This window comes from Uranotaenia lowii, chromosome 2, assembly GCF_029784155.1.
Source record: "Uranotaenia lowii strain MFRU-FL chromosome 2, ASM2978415v1, whole genome shotgun sequence".
NCBI classification, from domain to species: Eukaryota; Metazoa; Arthropoda; class Insecta; order Diptera; family Culicidae; genus Uranotaenia; species Uranotaenia lowii.
Window position 1 is genome coordinate 332,268,014 of NC_073692.1, and position 17,614 is coordinate 332,285,627.

Here is a 17,614-nt window from a genome sequence, read left to right on the forward strand (position 1 = left end):
AAAAGTTGGTAGTTTATGAATTTTTAAATTTTTTCGGTTTGATTTAGTCAATAATCTAAAACAGGTCCATACGAATGCTTGTCATTCCAATCACCGAGCACTATAAAATTATCATTTTATATTAACAACAGCTTGCTAGAACACATCTACGAAAATTTTCCAGAAAAATGGACTTTTTTCAATAAAACTCCTGGCGCACGCTGGAAACTTACTCAAATGAGCTCAAATTCGGCCAGAGTTCTTGAAAATGAATGAGGATCAAACCCTGTAAGTGGCGTTGTGTTCAGCGAAAAAAGCCGAAAAGTGAACTAGTCTAATGAACAGTAAACCGATGTTTAATGCCACCTTTCATTGCTTTCCTGTTTTCTTTGGCAAAAACAAAATTAATTTTAAACAGAATCAAACCATATCTCGAAGCACTTAGTTTCTGACTATATTAAAAACAGAAAACCATAACAAACTACATAGACTAGACTACGCGAGATTCAAGCCGTCATCGAAAGCTGCTGTCAATCTTGAAAGATATGCGACAGTTGGCAAAGAGGTCTGAAAAAAAGTCGTTGCTACTACTGTGAAGGAATGAGTTGAGGAAATGTAAAAATTACGTCACCCTGATGGGGAAAAGTTTCAGAACACCGACCGGGATGGATCCTAGTCAGCATCAGCACTAGGTAACACCCGGTAGCAAGTTAGTAGTAGTAGTAGCGCAATAGAGCATTCCTTTCTCTCTAGAAATTGCTTCATAGGGGTACACTTTTGATTTGAGCTGAACGAAACAAAAAAAAACCTTAGCAAGTAAATGTCGTCGTCCCGAACGGCCCCGTGTTTTTTTGAACGATGGCGAAAAAAGGAGGCGAAAGAATAATAGTTTAGTCATGTAGGCAGATGCCCGAGAGCTGCTACTTCATCATCGGGGAAAATTGCCACATTCCAAGGAAAGCGAAAGGTAACAGAACAGAGGAATGGAAGCCGCCGGTATGGTACTTTCTGATGCTGCTGCAAGTGGTGTGAAACTGTCGCAGGATTTCCCGGGCGGGTAGAGCACCATCATGGGTTGACACATTTGTGTTGCCGAGATTCGTTTAGCGCTCCCTCTAGCGCCAGTCAAGTTACTACAATTTCGCTTTTTACGTTAGCAGGGCAGGAGGTTGAATAGGCACATCCAGGGTGACAATCCAGGTCGAAGCTCTACGTGCACACATCTGAGAAGCTTTTGTTTTCAGTAGGCATGATTCGAAGAATAGATTAAAAAAAAGCAATAAAAAAAACGATTGTCAGTATGGATTATTTGATTAACATATTTCAAATCATTCTGCGCAAAAAGAAAGTTAAAATAAGTTAATGGCTTGGGTTTAATGCCGATTGAAGTAAACCCCGTCTGAAAGCGGGATTTAAAGGGTTAATAAAATTAAATTTTTGATATTTTTTTCATTTATAAAAAAAATTAAAAACGGACATGTGAAACATAGAAAGGCAATTTTTTTCAATCCAATGTCTATCAAACAAGATTAGAAATAAAAGGAATCGATTTGTTTTTTTTTTCTTTTGGTTACCTTAAGCTGTGTGATTAAAGTGATTACAAAAGCTCTAAGTTTAAGTGATCACAAAAGCTCTAGATCACATTTTTTACTAACTATTCGATTTATTTCCACCTTCCATATTTCTGTCTAAGACCCACTTTTTTGGTTAATCGTGTAGATATAAAAGTTTAAGTAAATAGCGTACAAAACTAAAAAATATATCTATTGATGCAGAATTTAAAGCATTGCACTTTTGCATACCAAAGAATCAATACAAAAAATTAAAAACCTGAGTTTAAAGATCGATCTTCCTTAGATCGATCTAAGATTAACCAATCCTATTCCTAACAATTCTAGCTTGAATTTCATAATTCGCTGAAATGCCATAAATTGTAAAAGAGAATTTAAAAAAAAATTATCCTTCAAAAAATTCACTCGAATGAATCAAAGATTAGCTCAAATCGAACGAGTAGAAAACTGAAAAAAGTTACATCGAGGAACGATCAACTTACAGTAAGAAAAAAAAATGTATTTCGACAATTTGTAGAAAATTCAAATGATATATATAATAATGATATATAACTTTTTCATTTCTGACATCACTAAAGAGCGTTTCAATTTTTTTGATATTAAAGATTTTAATTTATTTATCATCTATGTAGAAGATTGCAGACGTTTGTAGAAAATTCAAATGATATATATAATAATGATATATAACTTTTTCATTTCTGACATCACAAAAGAGCGTTTCAATTTTTTTGATATTAAAGATTTTAATTTATGTATCATCTATGTTAGTAGAAGATTGCAGACGTTTTTTTTTTCGAAAATATCTAAGATTATGGTTTAAAATTTCCTTGAAATTTTTTCTAGTTCCTGTATTTTCGTAGAAATGTAAAAAAATTAAAGAGCAAACTTATGTTACTTTTTCTCAGAAGTAAATATTATTCGCAGTCATTGAAGCTCACCAAAAATAGATAATTAGAAAGTTTCTTAATTAAGCTATTTCATGATTTTTTTTTTCATTCGGAACCAACTACAGATAACTTGGTAAAACAAATCCACTTAATTTTGGAACATTAAGAAACCAGAACAAATACCTAATACATAACGAACCTAATATCGTCAAAATCGGTTAACATATGCGGCAAGGGAACGCCATCAAACTATAGGTCAAATTTTTCGGAAACGGATATTTTGCGAAAAGCTTTAGAGGGTGAAGTTCATATTTGGTAGAGTAAAGAGTGTCCGAGGGAATTGAAACCATTTGCACTAATTGGACCTAGTTCAGACGTTTGTTAGAACTTTAAAAGTTCCGAACATGTGGTTTAACAATGTGTATTCTTGTGTATTGTCGCATGAGACGTAGACGTGCTTTTCAATGTAGCGTTATTCAATTTGCAAGTTCCATTCGGCATCATTTTATAACCTTTATGTACCTTGGGTGATGCCGTTGCTTCTAATCTTTGGGGCCAAAAGAAAAATGAAAGGTACCGATTAAAGGGTGATACGGCCAAAATTTGGTCAATGTCAACTTGGCGTATTTCTTTCAATTTTGCATTTAAAAAACCTGAACACCCCTCATTTTGAAGGTGTGTGTGTGTAGAATGTTGCTCCTATTTTGATTATGGAATTCACTCTTCAGTTGTCAATATGCCGTCCAAGAAAGAAGAGCAGCGTATCAAAATTTTGCTCGCGTATCGCGAAAACCCGAGCTACTCGAACGCAAAGCTGGCAAAATCGCTAAAAGTTGCCAAATCAATCGTTACAAATGTAATTAAAGTGTTTGGGGAACGTTTGTCGACAGCCAGAAGTCTGGATCGGGGGGAAGTCGAAAACCGGAAGCCGCTGAGACGACAAAGAGAGTTGCCGGTAGTTTCAAGCGAAACCCTAATCTCTCTCTCCGAGATGCCGCAAATAGCCGTGCATCGAGCCAAAAAACGAGCCGGACTATCGACTTACAAGAAGGTAGTGACTCCAAATCGCGATGATAAACAAAATACGACGGCCAAAGCGCGATCCCGGAGGCTGTACACGACGATGCTGACGAAGTTTGACTGCGTGGTAATGGACGACGAAACCTACGTCAAAGCCGACTACAAGCAGCTTCCGGGACAGGAGTTTTATGCGGTAAAAGGAAGAGGAAAGGTAGCAGATATTTTCAAGCACATGAAACTGTCAAAGTTCGCGAAGAAATATCTGGTTTGGCAAGCCATCTGTACCTGTGGCTTGAAAAGCAGCATTTTCATAGCTTCCGGGACTGTCAACCAAGAAATTTACGTGAAAGAGTGTTTGAATAAACGTCTGCTGCCTTTCCTGAAGAAACACGGTTGTTCCGTACTGTTTTGGCCGGATTTGGCATCTTGCCATTACGGTAAAAAGGCCATGGAGTGGTGCGCCGCCAACAACGTGCAGGTGGTTCCCAAGGACAAGAACCCTCCCAACACGCCAGAGCTCCGCCCAATTGAGAAATACTGGGCTATTGTCAAGCGGAACCTAAAGAAGACCACAAAAACTGCTAAGGACGAGCAGCAGTTCAAGGCAAACTGGCTTTCTGCGGCGAAGAAGGTGGACAAGGTGGCTGTACAAAATCTGATGGCAGGGGTTAAGCGTAAGGCCCGGCAATTCGGATTTGGAAAAGCGGAAGCCTAACTGGATATTTTTCCTGAATTTTATACTAATTAAACTTGAAAAAGAAATATAAGTCTATTTTTTGAATAAACGATTTCACCGATTTACACGCGTTTTCCCTTGACCAAATTTTGACCGTATCACCCTTTACATTGAGGTTTTGAAGACCCGCTATCTAAAAATTCAGCGTAGTCCAAGTAACTATAAATGTCATAGAATGGTTCTTAATCAGTAAATACGTTCAAGGCTGAATGAGCTTTTAAGGATCATTCTATGGAACTTTTGGTCGCTGAGTTAGCTTTCTTCCCAGCTTGATTATGAGACTTGAAAGTCTCTAGTAGAACTTATATTTTTATTCTTGTGAAATTCTGCAACCATCTTTGAAAAAGCTGCTTATTATGAATTCCGTTTGTAAATTCGTTTTGTGGAATTCTTGTTTTTTTTTCAAGGTTTTTAAAAACAAAACCAAGAATTCCACAAACGAATTCACAAACGGAATTCTTGGTTAATTTGACTTTACTAACCAAGGTTCATAGAAGTATATTCTACATTTTTTCCATTATTCAATCGATTTTCATTCCAAAATTCGTTTGCTTCTAGTATTTGTTCTCACTGTGTGACATCATGTACATTAATGTGCATTATAACAAAAAAAATCATTTTTTCAGTCTTATACACTGTATTACATTGAAAACCTTATTTATTTATCTAGTGTACTATGTATTATATTTTCGATTTCATGTTACTTTATTTATTTTGTACAGTATGAACGTTTAATAGTGTTTTGGAATTCATCGTTGTTACCAGAGTTTGCTTAGTGTTTATTTGTTTTCTGGTTCAAATTGCAGTTGGATTCACATTGTATAACAACTAACATGATGTATGAATTACTTTACCTTGATAATTTATTTTAGTTTCAATTAGGCCGGAACAAATTTCAAATCTTTCTTTTGTCACTCGGAGTTGGAACATTGCGAGGGGGGGGGGGGGGGGGACAATAAAAAATAATGCGAAAAACAAATAAACTGGAATAAATTGCACGAAAGCTTGTATGCAACCAAATTGCATACTATATTATTGCATAAAACTTATAAATCAGGTTTCTTTTTTATCGAAAAATTCAATAAAATCAAGAATACAAAATGTGAATTAACTTCCATCTTCCAAAGTTTGGTTCTTGGTCTTGTAATCTTTGGGATATTTGATTTTTTATTTGAAATTTACCTAAAATACTTCAAACTTTATTTATCCCCCCCTTCGGGATTTTGGAAATTTCCAAGGGGGGGGGGGTGACAAAAGAAAAAATTGATGTTTGTTCCAGCCTTAGTGAGGTTTATTCAATCAGAGAAATTCATCTTATTGCTGGATTGGTCTCATAGTTTAAGCACATCATCATAAAACCTCTGTATTTCAGGTTTCTGGGTGGCATCCTGAAATCTTGTATCTAATTGTAGTGATTATTTATTAAAACTTTATTTTTTAATATTTATATAAACAAATATTTGTGTTCATGTTTGTGATACATTGACATTCATATTTACGTAGATACATATGTATATTCATATTAACACATATATACATATTTATATTCACCTATTCATATATAACTCTCATATTAACTTATAAAATTCATATTACATTGGGTTGGGGCAGGGCCGGATTAAGCCATCGGGGGGCCCGGGGCAATTTTTCTCGGGGGGCCCCTATGATTCGATTTTTTTTTCAAATGCTATCCCAGAGAATACAAAACATTTTAAATGCGTAAAAGAACTGAAAATGAGTTCAGTATACCTACTGTCTGCAAATTGCCATGTTGTCTGTGTAGAAGAAAGTTTTTGGCATCTTCAAATAAAAACTGTTAATTAATCACGTGCAAACATTGCGGAAGAGTTTAGAAATTTCTCAAAAATGAAAACTCTGATTTGAGCTGCAATATGCAAAATTTAATTCTCATTTTTTTCAATACACCATCTAAAATTTTCTGATTTAGAAAAAATGATCGGATAGATATTTTAAATGATTCTCATTCCATCATCGATCGTCTGGTTTGTGCTTCATCGAGAAATACTTACCTAATGACAGTTGGGAAATAACATGAAGATTTGAAACATAGTATACAAAATTAAAAAAAAAAATAAATAAAATTATTAAATTCAAATTCCATAGAGATACATACATAAAAGTTTAAGAATTCAAATGTTAAAATCAGATTATATTCAGAACCATCATTCAATGAGTCAAATCTAAATCGTTTTGTAGGGTTTTGCAAATCAAGTTTGAAAAACACAATAATAATTTATTTTAAATTAAAAAAAAGAAATTCAGAGTTACATTTAGAGCCGAAGCAGAAATTGGACCAAATGCGAATTTCACACAGAATCATTGAAAACAGTTAAATAAGGAATCCAAATGAGTTTAGTTCTCAAACTTCTGAAAAACCATGAAACTTCTGTAACTAAAGCAACAACACAAGACTTGAAAATCTCAATGAATTAAATCTGGAAAAAGATAAGATTGAAAACATAGAAATATTCATGTTAAGAGAGTAGCTCTATGATATTAGCAAGTCAACTATAAGATCGTTTTCATGATAATTTGAGAATTATTATTTGGAAAAGGATATCCTGAATTCAGGATATTTACTTCAGTATATGATAAAATTCTTGTTAAATTAGTTGAAAATGTTTCAATAATAAATTTAAAAAAAAGTTTAAGTTTCAGACATAAATAGGGATGCAAATTCAATTAAGAAACTCTATACTGTCGATTGGTCCAATTTAAACAAACACAGTTTTGTTTAAAGCTTTTATTTCAAAAAATGAAGAGGTAATTTTTAAACCAACGGAAACTTCAATAATAATGATTGAAAAAATGAAAAGTTATAATAATACCTGGTTTTAATCCGGATACTGCCGGGAAAAATTCTGATTTTTTTATGAAGCTTCTCTGTTCTCTCTTAGCACTGTGAGTCAGTTTTGCGAAATTAGCTGATATTTTAGGGCAATAACCATTATGGGAAAGTTAATGTAATAATAAACATTATTATTGTCCATGACGTTTGTATGTAATGAAAATGAGCAGATGTTTTTCTTTATTTTACCTGTTTTGTACAGAATATTCTAACTGACATGATATAAAAAATGTGAATTGAGTTGCCACATATTCTTCTTAGTTTTTTTCCATTTTTTTCGAATTCGGTTTACATTATTTTTGTCCAGATTTTGGGTTGAAAATTTTGAAAATTCATTACCAAGATTTTGATATTCTCAGCTCGCAAAATGCGGGAGAACTCCTTCACTGTTTACTCTAGGGGCTCCCTTAACTTATGTAAGAGAAAAACTATTCTAGATCTAGATATTATTTCTCGAGGGCCCCTTTAGTGGTTATATTTCAAGTTTTCATTCCGATTTTCTAGCTTTGATTTTTTTATAGGTTTGAAGAAATACGATTAAAGTAATGTTAAAACTTTTTTTTTCTCTCGGGAGGCCCCTCTGAGCCGGGGGGCCCGGGGCAATTGCCCCTTTTGCCCCCCCTTTAATCCGGCCTTGGGTTGGGGGGATGCATCAGGGCATCGAACAAAGGGATTGAGCGCATGGGTATGTATCTGTTGCAGTACTACTCGTATTAAGTTCTCCTGCTTTTGACGCGCTCTTCTAAAAACAAATCTTGGGGGCGGGGACTACAAAGACTTGCACAATAGGTTAGTTGTATATTCGGCAATAACTGCTCAAGACCAATCCAACCTAACCCTTCGGATGTCGTAAGATCTTCTTCTTACGAATTCACTCCCTTGAACGTCCCTATGGTCGATGAACTGCCTTTTATGGACCTTTCAAGTTCGTTTAGGGGTTTGAAGGTTTCAGTTTCCTCGGGTTTCTTCTACTCAGTAAAATGTGAACTTTCATGATATTGTATTTTACACAAGGAAAGCTGTATAAAACAAAACTCATAATAATTTCTTCTTTTTTCTTTTCAGATTCCTGTGTAGCATCCAACACCAAGTGAGTATTTCATCAATATGTTTTGATAATGCATCTGAAACTATATACAAAGAAAACCTGAATTCATGCTTTAAATTGTAGAATGTAGGGCACAGATTCTTGTCATAAGCAGCTCTCTATAACAACTCATTAGGGTTAATAATAAACTCATTTATCTTTTGGCCGGTGTATTCAATCATTTTTTTTTCAAAATTGCAAAAACACGAACTTTGAATTTATGTTTCACAATATGTGTAGTGGATGCATACGTTTTCAAATACAAAAGCACACTTAATGGCATCAATTAATTATTTATTTGTAACGTCAATTTTTCTCTTATTACAACATAAGAAATTAATAACCCGACTCTCTGGAAACCAGTTTTCAATGAACAAAAAAAAGCTGCTAAATAGGTTCTTTTGAGAGCTAGTCATATGTTTCGGTGCTGGATGTTTTGCGGTTTATTTATGCACCCCATAATGACTAAACGCTGTTTCCAATGTCAGTTTGACTTGCCGGGGCTTATTGATTCTCGTTTATTTGAAACGCACAGTAACAAACTTCCATCAGCAAAAAAAATAGTGCCATTGGCCAGGTATCCATTCCGATAACCAAACAGCCTAACAATTCCCATTAGAGCTCGTTAACGGGCACGCGGGTATCAGCCTAGTGAAATACTCACTGTTGGATGAATGTTCCACTTAATTACGATAAGTACGACGACGACGATGACGACGATTCGTAATGGGGGGAGGGAAGCTTTCCATCCATTTGTTAAGGCAGGCCTAGCTCAATGTAAGACGTATCATGTGCACACGTTTGTTCCATAAATGCATGGTTGCAGAAAAAACGAACGAACACACATCTCCACAAACAAACTCCCGCTGCAATTTCATTTCCTTGGTTCTTCTCGTTTTTGTTGTTGTTGTTTTCCTCTTTACAAGAGTCCCATTGTATGATAATTAAGCTTTCTTTCCCTTTCGGTTCCTGCTCGGCGTTAATTCGAGTGTCGAGATATTGTGCAGCTCAATCAATGGGGCTTCTATGTAAAAATACATTTGTGCTATAAGACTCTTGGTAACCGAAAGAGACAGAGAGGGTGGAAGAGAGAAAGAGCAACAGGAAAAAAGCTCAAAATATAAACGATACAAATTGCCGGTAAGTCTTGTAGTCGAGATTACTTTTAATTTATGTCACCTTCATTACCTTGAAACTGTTGCTCGTTTGTAGACGAAGGATGCAGATAGTATACTGGTTTAATTATTTTTCGAAAACTTATCAGAGTTGCTAAGAAAATTCAATTTAAATATTTCGCTGCTACGAAAACAAGATTAAATTTTTTTTAAATTTTTCTCTACATCACTCAAAACATTTTTTTTGCGATAATAGTTATTTTAACATTTTTATGTCATTCGCGACTTATACCAACGATGCAGTTGGTGGACAGTCATTGAAAAACTTATTCCAGGGTTGCTACCGAACCGGGAAAACCTGGAATACCGGGAAAAACTTTGGAATTCCATCGCGTCACCGGGAAACCGGGAAAAATGCCGGAAATTTCAGCACCTCACCGGGAAAATTGTCATGTTTGAAAATGTTTCACGGAATTTCAAAAACTATTTTTTAATTTAAGAGTGGTTTTTGACAGTCTCGATATAGATTTATCTCATAAACACTTACTTTCGTTCAATAGTAAACAAACGAAGTTTGAATAGCTTTTTAACTAATTGCAATATGTGATATCTTCGTTCTTCGCTCTCCGGAAGTGTGCTTCACTTACAAGCCTAACTCAAATGTTGTAAATACTATTACCGACAAAACTAAACACAAAACTAACCACAGTCGAGAGACTATAAAGAACTAAACTTTTTTCTCGTTTAAAGAGGTTTTAAACTAATCAGGTTCTCCTTTAAAGAGGGTCGGCAACATACAAATGTATTTAAGTGATCTAGAAATGCAACTATTCCAGTTGATGCATCAGTTCTAAGTTTTCTTGAGTGAGTTTCAAAATGGAACTAAGGGCATTTGTTCTTCGGGAACCCAATCAATATCCTTTTTTTTTAATAAAACTTCAATACATAACTCGTATTTTCTCTAATTTCTTTGGTCTAGTCAGGAAAACATCTCTAGCTTATAGAGGTTTTACACTCTCACTTAAAGAGGTTTTGTTTTTAAAAAGCTTTGGATTTGGTATTTTCTCTCACTTCTAGAGGTTTTTCACTTATCCAGACTGTACCAGATTTAGTTTTTGACGTCAAATGATTCAGTGTTCGATACACATATTTCATTAAATTAGTTTATGCAAAAAGCAAATAATTTGGCAGCGTGAGACGTTTTTAAGCATAGTTACACCTCTTTTTCACCAGAAAAAGATATTAGTTTTTCAATGTTGTTTTTATGTATTTCGTTTTAATTATGTCGCGAGTGTTAAGTTTTTATTTCTTCCTACGTTAAACTGTTGCTTAAAGTTTCCTACGCTGGAATATATATCTTATTTGAAAATTGTATCGAAAAAAGCTACCAACGAAATCTAAGGTTGTTATCCTATACAAAATAAAATCTTACATTCCAACGATTAAAGCGATTTTCTATATTCTCAAGAATCTTTAGTTCAAATGATTAAAGCTACTCATTGTTTTGTATTGGATAGATAAACTATTTTTTTCTTAAACATATCTTTGGATTTGTACAAGAATATACCTATATCTGCATTCAGAAAATAGCTTAATATTTTCCTGCAAATTGGTGATTTTAAGTTTTGTAAGACAAATCCCTATTCAAGTTGACAAGCAGATTTGGTATTATGTTTCGATGAAATTTTTTAAATATTTCTATACAAACTTTACAATTTTGTTCTAGAATTCTAGAAAATTTCACAGTGGCTGAAAAGCAGTACATTATAGTGAAGATCAATTAAACCGGACTTATTTTTGCAAAATTGTTGAAATTGTAGAGCAAAACAACGATTAGATGCCAATTTCGTAACAGTCGTTTTAAAAAAAAATCATGAAAAACTGTCAATTTCATACGAAAGACTACGTGTTAAGAGATGCCGAAGTATTTGTCATGATTTCTAACCGGTTGATAAGTTTTGGTGTACAATTGTTAAAAATTTTAGTCCCTTTTCATTGATTTTCTTTATTCACCATGATTTTATATTAAAAAAAACGAGTATAATAGATGGGAAAATCATCATTTATAACAGGGAAAAAACCGGGGGAAAACCGGGAAAAACTTTGGAATTTCAAAACAAAAAATCGCTAGCAACCCTGTTATTCGGTACAACTGTGATCGATGTTTACTTTTGTGCTCGAACTCACGGCCAAAGGTCGTCTCATCTCAACTTAACATTCTTTTCGATATGTTTGTTTATGTTTGAATTGTGCTTGTGGTTTTTGATTTGTCCTCTGTTATTTTACCTCATTCAATGTTTCTTTTGATTGATTATTTCACCTACTCAAGCTGTCCTCTCAATTCACTTGAAGCTGTTTTCTCAACCCACTTGAAGCTTTCCTTCCGGCAAGCAATTTTCTGTGGGTTGGGCTCGCAACCCACTTAAAATTCTGAATAATATTTTCCAATTGTCCACTCGACTCCCTCTTCCTTTTTTACGTCTTCAAGTTGTCCTCTCAACCCACTTGAAGCTGTCTTTCGAGTCCTAATTCTGAGCATGTCAAAATCTCGTCTTATTTACATGAAATTTTCATCAATATGCTCTAACTGTCATTTGGATTCACTCTGAGTACCTTTTGATAGACTATTTAAGCTCTTAAAGTTGTCCTCTCAATCAACTTGAAGCTGTCCTCTCGATTAGATAGTTTTTAGTATATCAAATTATATCAACCACCTGTAACTCAAATCGTTATACGTTTAAGCTGTCATCTCGACTCTTTTTTGTTTGTTAGTTCAAGCTGTCCTTTCAATCCTACTAAATATGTTTAAGCTGTCCTCTCGGTTCATAATGCGACAGATTTCATTTTATTATCAGGCTGTTTTCTCAACTCACTTTGATGTAATGTTGACGAAATATCTAAGCTGTCCTCTCGACTATTTCTTTTTTATTTTAAGCTGCCCTCTTAATTCACTTTAAATCATGCTTAGCGCCGTTTATTGATTTTAATAGTTTTTTGTTTGCTATGGGGTTTCATTTTTTTTCTTTGAACCGCCGGGATCGCCAAATGTGTTGTCTTAAAATAAAACATTCTAAATTACCTTACAAAAAATAAGCTAAAATCAAAGTTAACTCAATAAATCTAAAAAGGAAGCTCCTGCTTACCATTCACGTTCGTAAAAAGTATTCCGATGTTTATGCAATTTTGTTCGTGCATCCATTACGGCATGTGTGCACTTAATTATTTAAATATAAATTCTTAACCCAGGCAGCGCTCTTAACTTCATCATGCATATGTACATTTTTTTTTCTTACTTCCCGATAATCGTTCCGCCCAACTTAGACACTCCATGTACCGAACTGCACTTAATTAGCAGCTTCATTCATTAGTAGATATTCACTGCATTTTGTCTGGTTCACAACAAATTGCTGCGAAAAAAAATAAGATCTTCAAACAGCGCAAATCCCGCGCGCGCCCCTTAACCATCATGTAATTATGCGGGTGGGTGTTTCTAATTAAATCATCTCTTTTTGCCTTCTGGTTCCGATCGGGTTTGTTACGACCGAATGAGCTTTTACTTTTTTTATGGAACCCTTTCATGTAATCTGTTGTTTTTTTAGTCCGGACAACCTCCGGGCTCCAACTAATCAACTGGCTAATGGGATATTAGGTGAAAATGGTTTTATTATTCCGTACAACTTACGTAGATTCGACTCGATAAACTTCATAAATCGCTTCGCGCCACCACAGAAGGAAACCATATTGTGTGATACAACAAAAAGGCGTTGACGCATCCGGCCCTAATGTTATCCTTTTTTTTGCATATTTTTGACTAGAGGGAAATCAACAATAACGTTGAATAATACTCCAAATAAATTGGGTACCTAACATAAAACGCATCATTCATCAATTGGCTCATTGATTGGTTTCGCCGCAAATTAAGCGATTCAACGCTAGCTATAGCTAGCAAGCATTATTGTCGCGTCTCACATCCTTCTATCGATCCATTCACAAACTGCATTAGGAAAATTCGCATAAACACCTCTTCAATCAACTTGATAGCCAGCCACGGCACGAGCAAAATAGCAACACCATGATGGGTAAAATTTATCGAGCGGGAGAAAAGAAACCATTCGGTAGAAGTCGGGGGTGGTTCATCGGCATTTGAACTCGGAAACTCAGTCATACCGATTCTCGTTGCTTGCCGTCGTCCCGTCGTCCGCCGGTTTTGTTGTTAATGTTTTTTGTGGAACAGGACGACCGATGATAAGTGGGAGGGAAGTTGGGTGATGAAAACAGAGCCGGGCGATAAATGTCAGAGAAGAGCGGCGGGCGAGCGCGCAAACGATTCGGCAAAGTTCATCGCACCTTTTTGGTCGAATTCCTGAATGCCTGCGATAGTCGATTAGTCGCCGGCTGTCGTCTTGGTGGTCGTGGTCAAAGATTGTAAACTTTTTTTTACGAATTGATGGAAGTATTTTCGGTTGCATAGTAATAATCACGTATTTATGATGGGATTTGTATCGTAGCTCATGTTATGTTGCTCATGTAATATATCTTCTGGTCCGAAATATTCCAGACAGTGTAATAATTTTTTTACTAGTTTCCTTTCGCTTCATGTAACTATGCTAATCTTAGCTGGAAAATGTAATGATGTCTGAGAAAATATTATACACCCATAGAAGAGGTTGCAATAATCCAATGCCGAAAGTGCGCTGAAAAGTGTACTATGCCAAATATGATATGATTGGAAAACCACTACTAGCATAAAGACAGATCGCAAAATGATGCATGACCACTTCATTTGCCATAGAATCAATAAAGTCTGATTTGTGGGTGTAGGAATTGATTTAGGCCAGAGGACCACCAGGCAGCGAGATGTCCTAGCCCAGCCATGAGGTACCGCGAGAGGCCAAGTCCGGGAAGGTTCGCGGATCGAGCATGCGTGAGCTCACGTCCGACGGCCGGGAGGAGTCCCTGGATGCGCAACTGGGCAACACGACGGTCCACCTGGAAGAACACTCCGGAAGAGCTGTTAGCCGAGAGGGTTATTCTCGTGCTCTGGTTGGCGCTGCTGTCAGCATGCTCAAGCACAGCTAGAAGCAATTTCTGGATTCCTCGAAGAGGTGGTTTGGGCTATGGTTACACCCATAGAAGAGGTTGCAAAAATCCAATGCCTATTTAGCATATCTCTGTGCCGATAATGCGCTGAAATGTGCACTGTGCCGAAGACGGTATGTTTGAAAAACCGTAACTGGCATAAGGACTCGGCTCCCAACCAAAATGATGCATGACTACTACATTCAAGCGAAACAAGAAACACATTTTATGGGATTTCCTTCCTATTGGATAATTCATCCCAGAAACAAGAAAATAGAAAATAAAACCACAGCGCCGTAGTGAGAATCGAACTCAATTTACCAATTCAATCGTCTTGCCAGTCCGGCAATTTAACCAGTGTACTATTCGAGCTTCATGTAGGACGAGGGATATTTGTCATAGGCTATCTGTCATCGATCAATCACAAAAAAAACGCACAACGGCGGCTTCCCGGCGTTTGTCCTTCTTTCAATGCATTCCTTTGTCTTGTGATGGAAACGGGAAAGGGAACGGGAGTGAAGGAACGGGAAACCAATTGAATGAGAACCGCTTGGCCGGTGGAAGAAATATTTTTCTTGTTGCTTTTGCTACACATGCGCAGCTTAGCCGGTGGAAGAAATATTTTTGTTGTTGCTTTTGCTACACACGCACAGCTTAGCCGGTGGTTGTTTGCCGGTGGATTGAATAGAAGCAAGGTTTTTTTTGTTGCTTTTACTACATACACACGCACAGCTTGGCCGTGGTTGTTTGCCGGCGGATTGAATTGAAGGAATATTTTTGTTGTTGCTTTTGCTACACACGCACAGTGCTCGGTTCGCTGGCTGCCTGGTGTTGCCCGGTATTTATTTCTATCCTTCTTCGTCTTGTGATGCGATAGGGAGGGACGTGAATTCGTTTTTATTTTGTTTCTTTCAGACATACGCAATTCGGTTAACTTGGGAGGTTAATGCCGGTGGGAGCAAATCGAATCAGCACCGGTCGCGTTATCTTCTTGTACCAATGATGCCTTGTACCAATGATGCCGCCATTGGCACAGAGGCTGATTTGTGGGTGTAGTAACCAGCGACTTCAACCAATCCATGCTGCTGAATTTTAAGGTTTCTCAGAGTCATCGGAATTCTGCGTTGATAGCTTAAAGAGGTTGTTCTCCTGGGGTTACCAGAAAACAGCCTGCTATAAATTCTCATCGCTCGCAAGCTGAGGTTATCAGCCACCAGAATCAAAATAAAGTTCGATTTGTCATCCATTCTGGTGCCCCTCAATACATGGTGCGAGATCAGAGCCTTTTGGTTGATGTCAAGACTCTGGCAGAGCCATATGTCATCAACACAGCTAAGACTGGCGAATGTTTGAGCAGTGTAATTGGAAAGTCCACTGTTTAAATTTTACAATGTACTTTTGATTCCAAAGTTCGACGAAAACCTTCTTTTGGTCAGAAAGTGCACCGAGAACGGGAAAAAATTTACTTTTCTCGAGAAACAAGTCAAGTTTGAGTTTTCAGGGGAGGTTTTCGCCCAAAGAAAACTCCTGGACGATTTATACTGCTTGGATGTGTTTTGGAGCCCTAAAATCAAGCGGAAAGCCTTGCTTGATAGTCAGCCAGCAGTCAAACAATGACATATGCGACTCGGACATCTTGGGGTTGGAGAGTTGCAGCGAATGGTCCGTGACTATATGGTAGAGGATATTTGCAATATTTTAGCCAAGGTGGAGAAACAAGCTGTATGCCAAAGCTGTATGGCGGGTAGACAAGCAGCCAACAGTTTTCGAAACTGTTTATGGGTAAATATATGGAGGTTCCGACATTTGACGTATTTCGTTATTCGCCACGTTCATTGACGACTTTACCCACTTCATGACCTCAAACACAAGAGCGAGGTGTTCGAAAGCTTCAAGCGGTACGAGGCTATGTGGGGCGAAGCTGTTTTGTGCGCTGCGTATCCCACAAACAGATATATATAAACTATAGTTGGTGATCTGGAGGTCTTGTGGTCAACAAGACTCCTTTCGAGATCTGGTACGGTCAGAGGCCAAAGCTGAGCAACCTGCGCATTTTCGGTTGATCCGAAATCGAAAGTCTAGTATTCGTGGGTTACGCGAAAAACGGATACCGCCTTTGGAATGGTTCGAGCCAATCCATCGAGATTCTTCGCAACGGGGTCTCCGATGAAACCAGCGTTTTAGAACCAGTGCATGGCTGTGCTGTGCCAGAGAAGGACATCGAGAAGCCTGTCAAAGACCCATCAGAGGCCGTCACCTTTGAGCGGTTAGCCGGTGTGTATGAGCCAGGACAACAGCCCCCATCCGAGCAACCAGTCGATGTGCGAGCACTTAAAAACACATTTGAGCGGTCAGCCGATGTACCAACAACAGAAAACACATCTGAGCGGTTAGCCGTGTGATCCCGATCACACTGTGGTTAACAGTGTGTAGTTGTTGATCGCCTCGAAGTCAAGACTTTCTTGGGGATAACCATCAAGCGAAACTTCCCGAATAGCGTCGTCGAGATTTCGCAATCAGGATACGTCGAGAAGGTTCTGCAACGATTCGGTATGGTCGATTGTAAACCCATAAGCACACCGCTTGACACAAACGTTCGCTGGACGAAGCTGAACGATGGTGAAAGAATTGGTCGATTGTCTACAATATCTGGCGACATCTTCGAGACCAGATATCTGTGCTGCGGTTAGCGCACTGAGCAAATACCAGGCCAGCCCGGCGGATAGGCATTGGCAAGGCCTGCAGCGTATTCTGCGACACCTTCGAGGTACCACCGATATGCTGATGCGAACAACTCCGATGATCGAAGATCTGTATCAGGCTACGCTTAACAGATCTTCGGGAATCTGGTTTCGTGGTCAACGAAACTTTAGCAGACAGTCAGTCTTTGTCATTCACTCCAGGAAGGTTTGTGGTTAATAAACTTCCTGGGTGAATTGGATGTGGCTTACACTCCTTTCAGGTTTATGGGGGATAAGATTCCTTGCATCCAGTACCTGAAAGAGGCGCGGACCCATCAGCGGATGAAGCATCTGGACGTGAAGTATGCAGTCAGTCAGCTTTCTTTGAGACTCATCTCTATTGAGAATCAGCCAGCTGATGCGTTCACGAAGGCGTTATTTTTATTTACATAGTATACCGTCTCACGACATAATTTGACGAACATAATTCCTAAAATTCACTCGGTCCATGGCAACCGCTCTCCAATTTCTCGGGCACGCTCCACTTGGTCTAACCACCTCGCTCGTTGCGCCCCCGCTCGTCTTGTTCC

General features: G+C 37.5%; 1 protein-coding gene across 2 annotated transcripts in view; it reads left to right on the top strand.

Moving 5' to 3' along the window:
* The first annotated feature begins 8,116 nt into the window (after nucleotides 1-8,116).
* The window catches only part of LOC129749817 (serine/threonine-protein kinase Genghis Khan), a 69,370-nt gene continuing 59,872 nt past the window's right edge, over nucleotides 8,117-17,614 (top strand). For both annotated transcript variants that reach the window (XM_055744907.1, XM_055744908.1), the window contains exon 1: nucleotides 8,117-8,152. The gene's annotated coding sequence lies outside the window, so the exon portion shown is untranslated. The remainder of the gene's footprint in view (nucleotides 8,153-17,614) is intronic.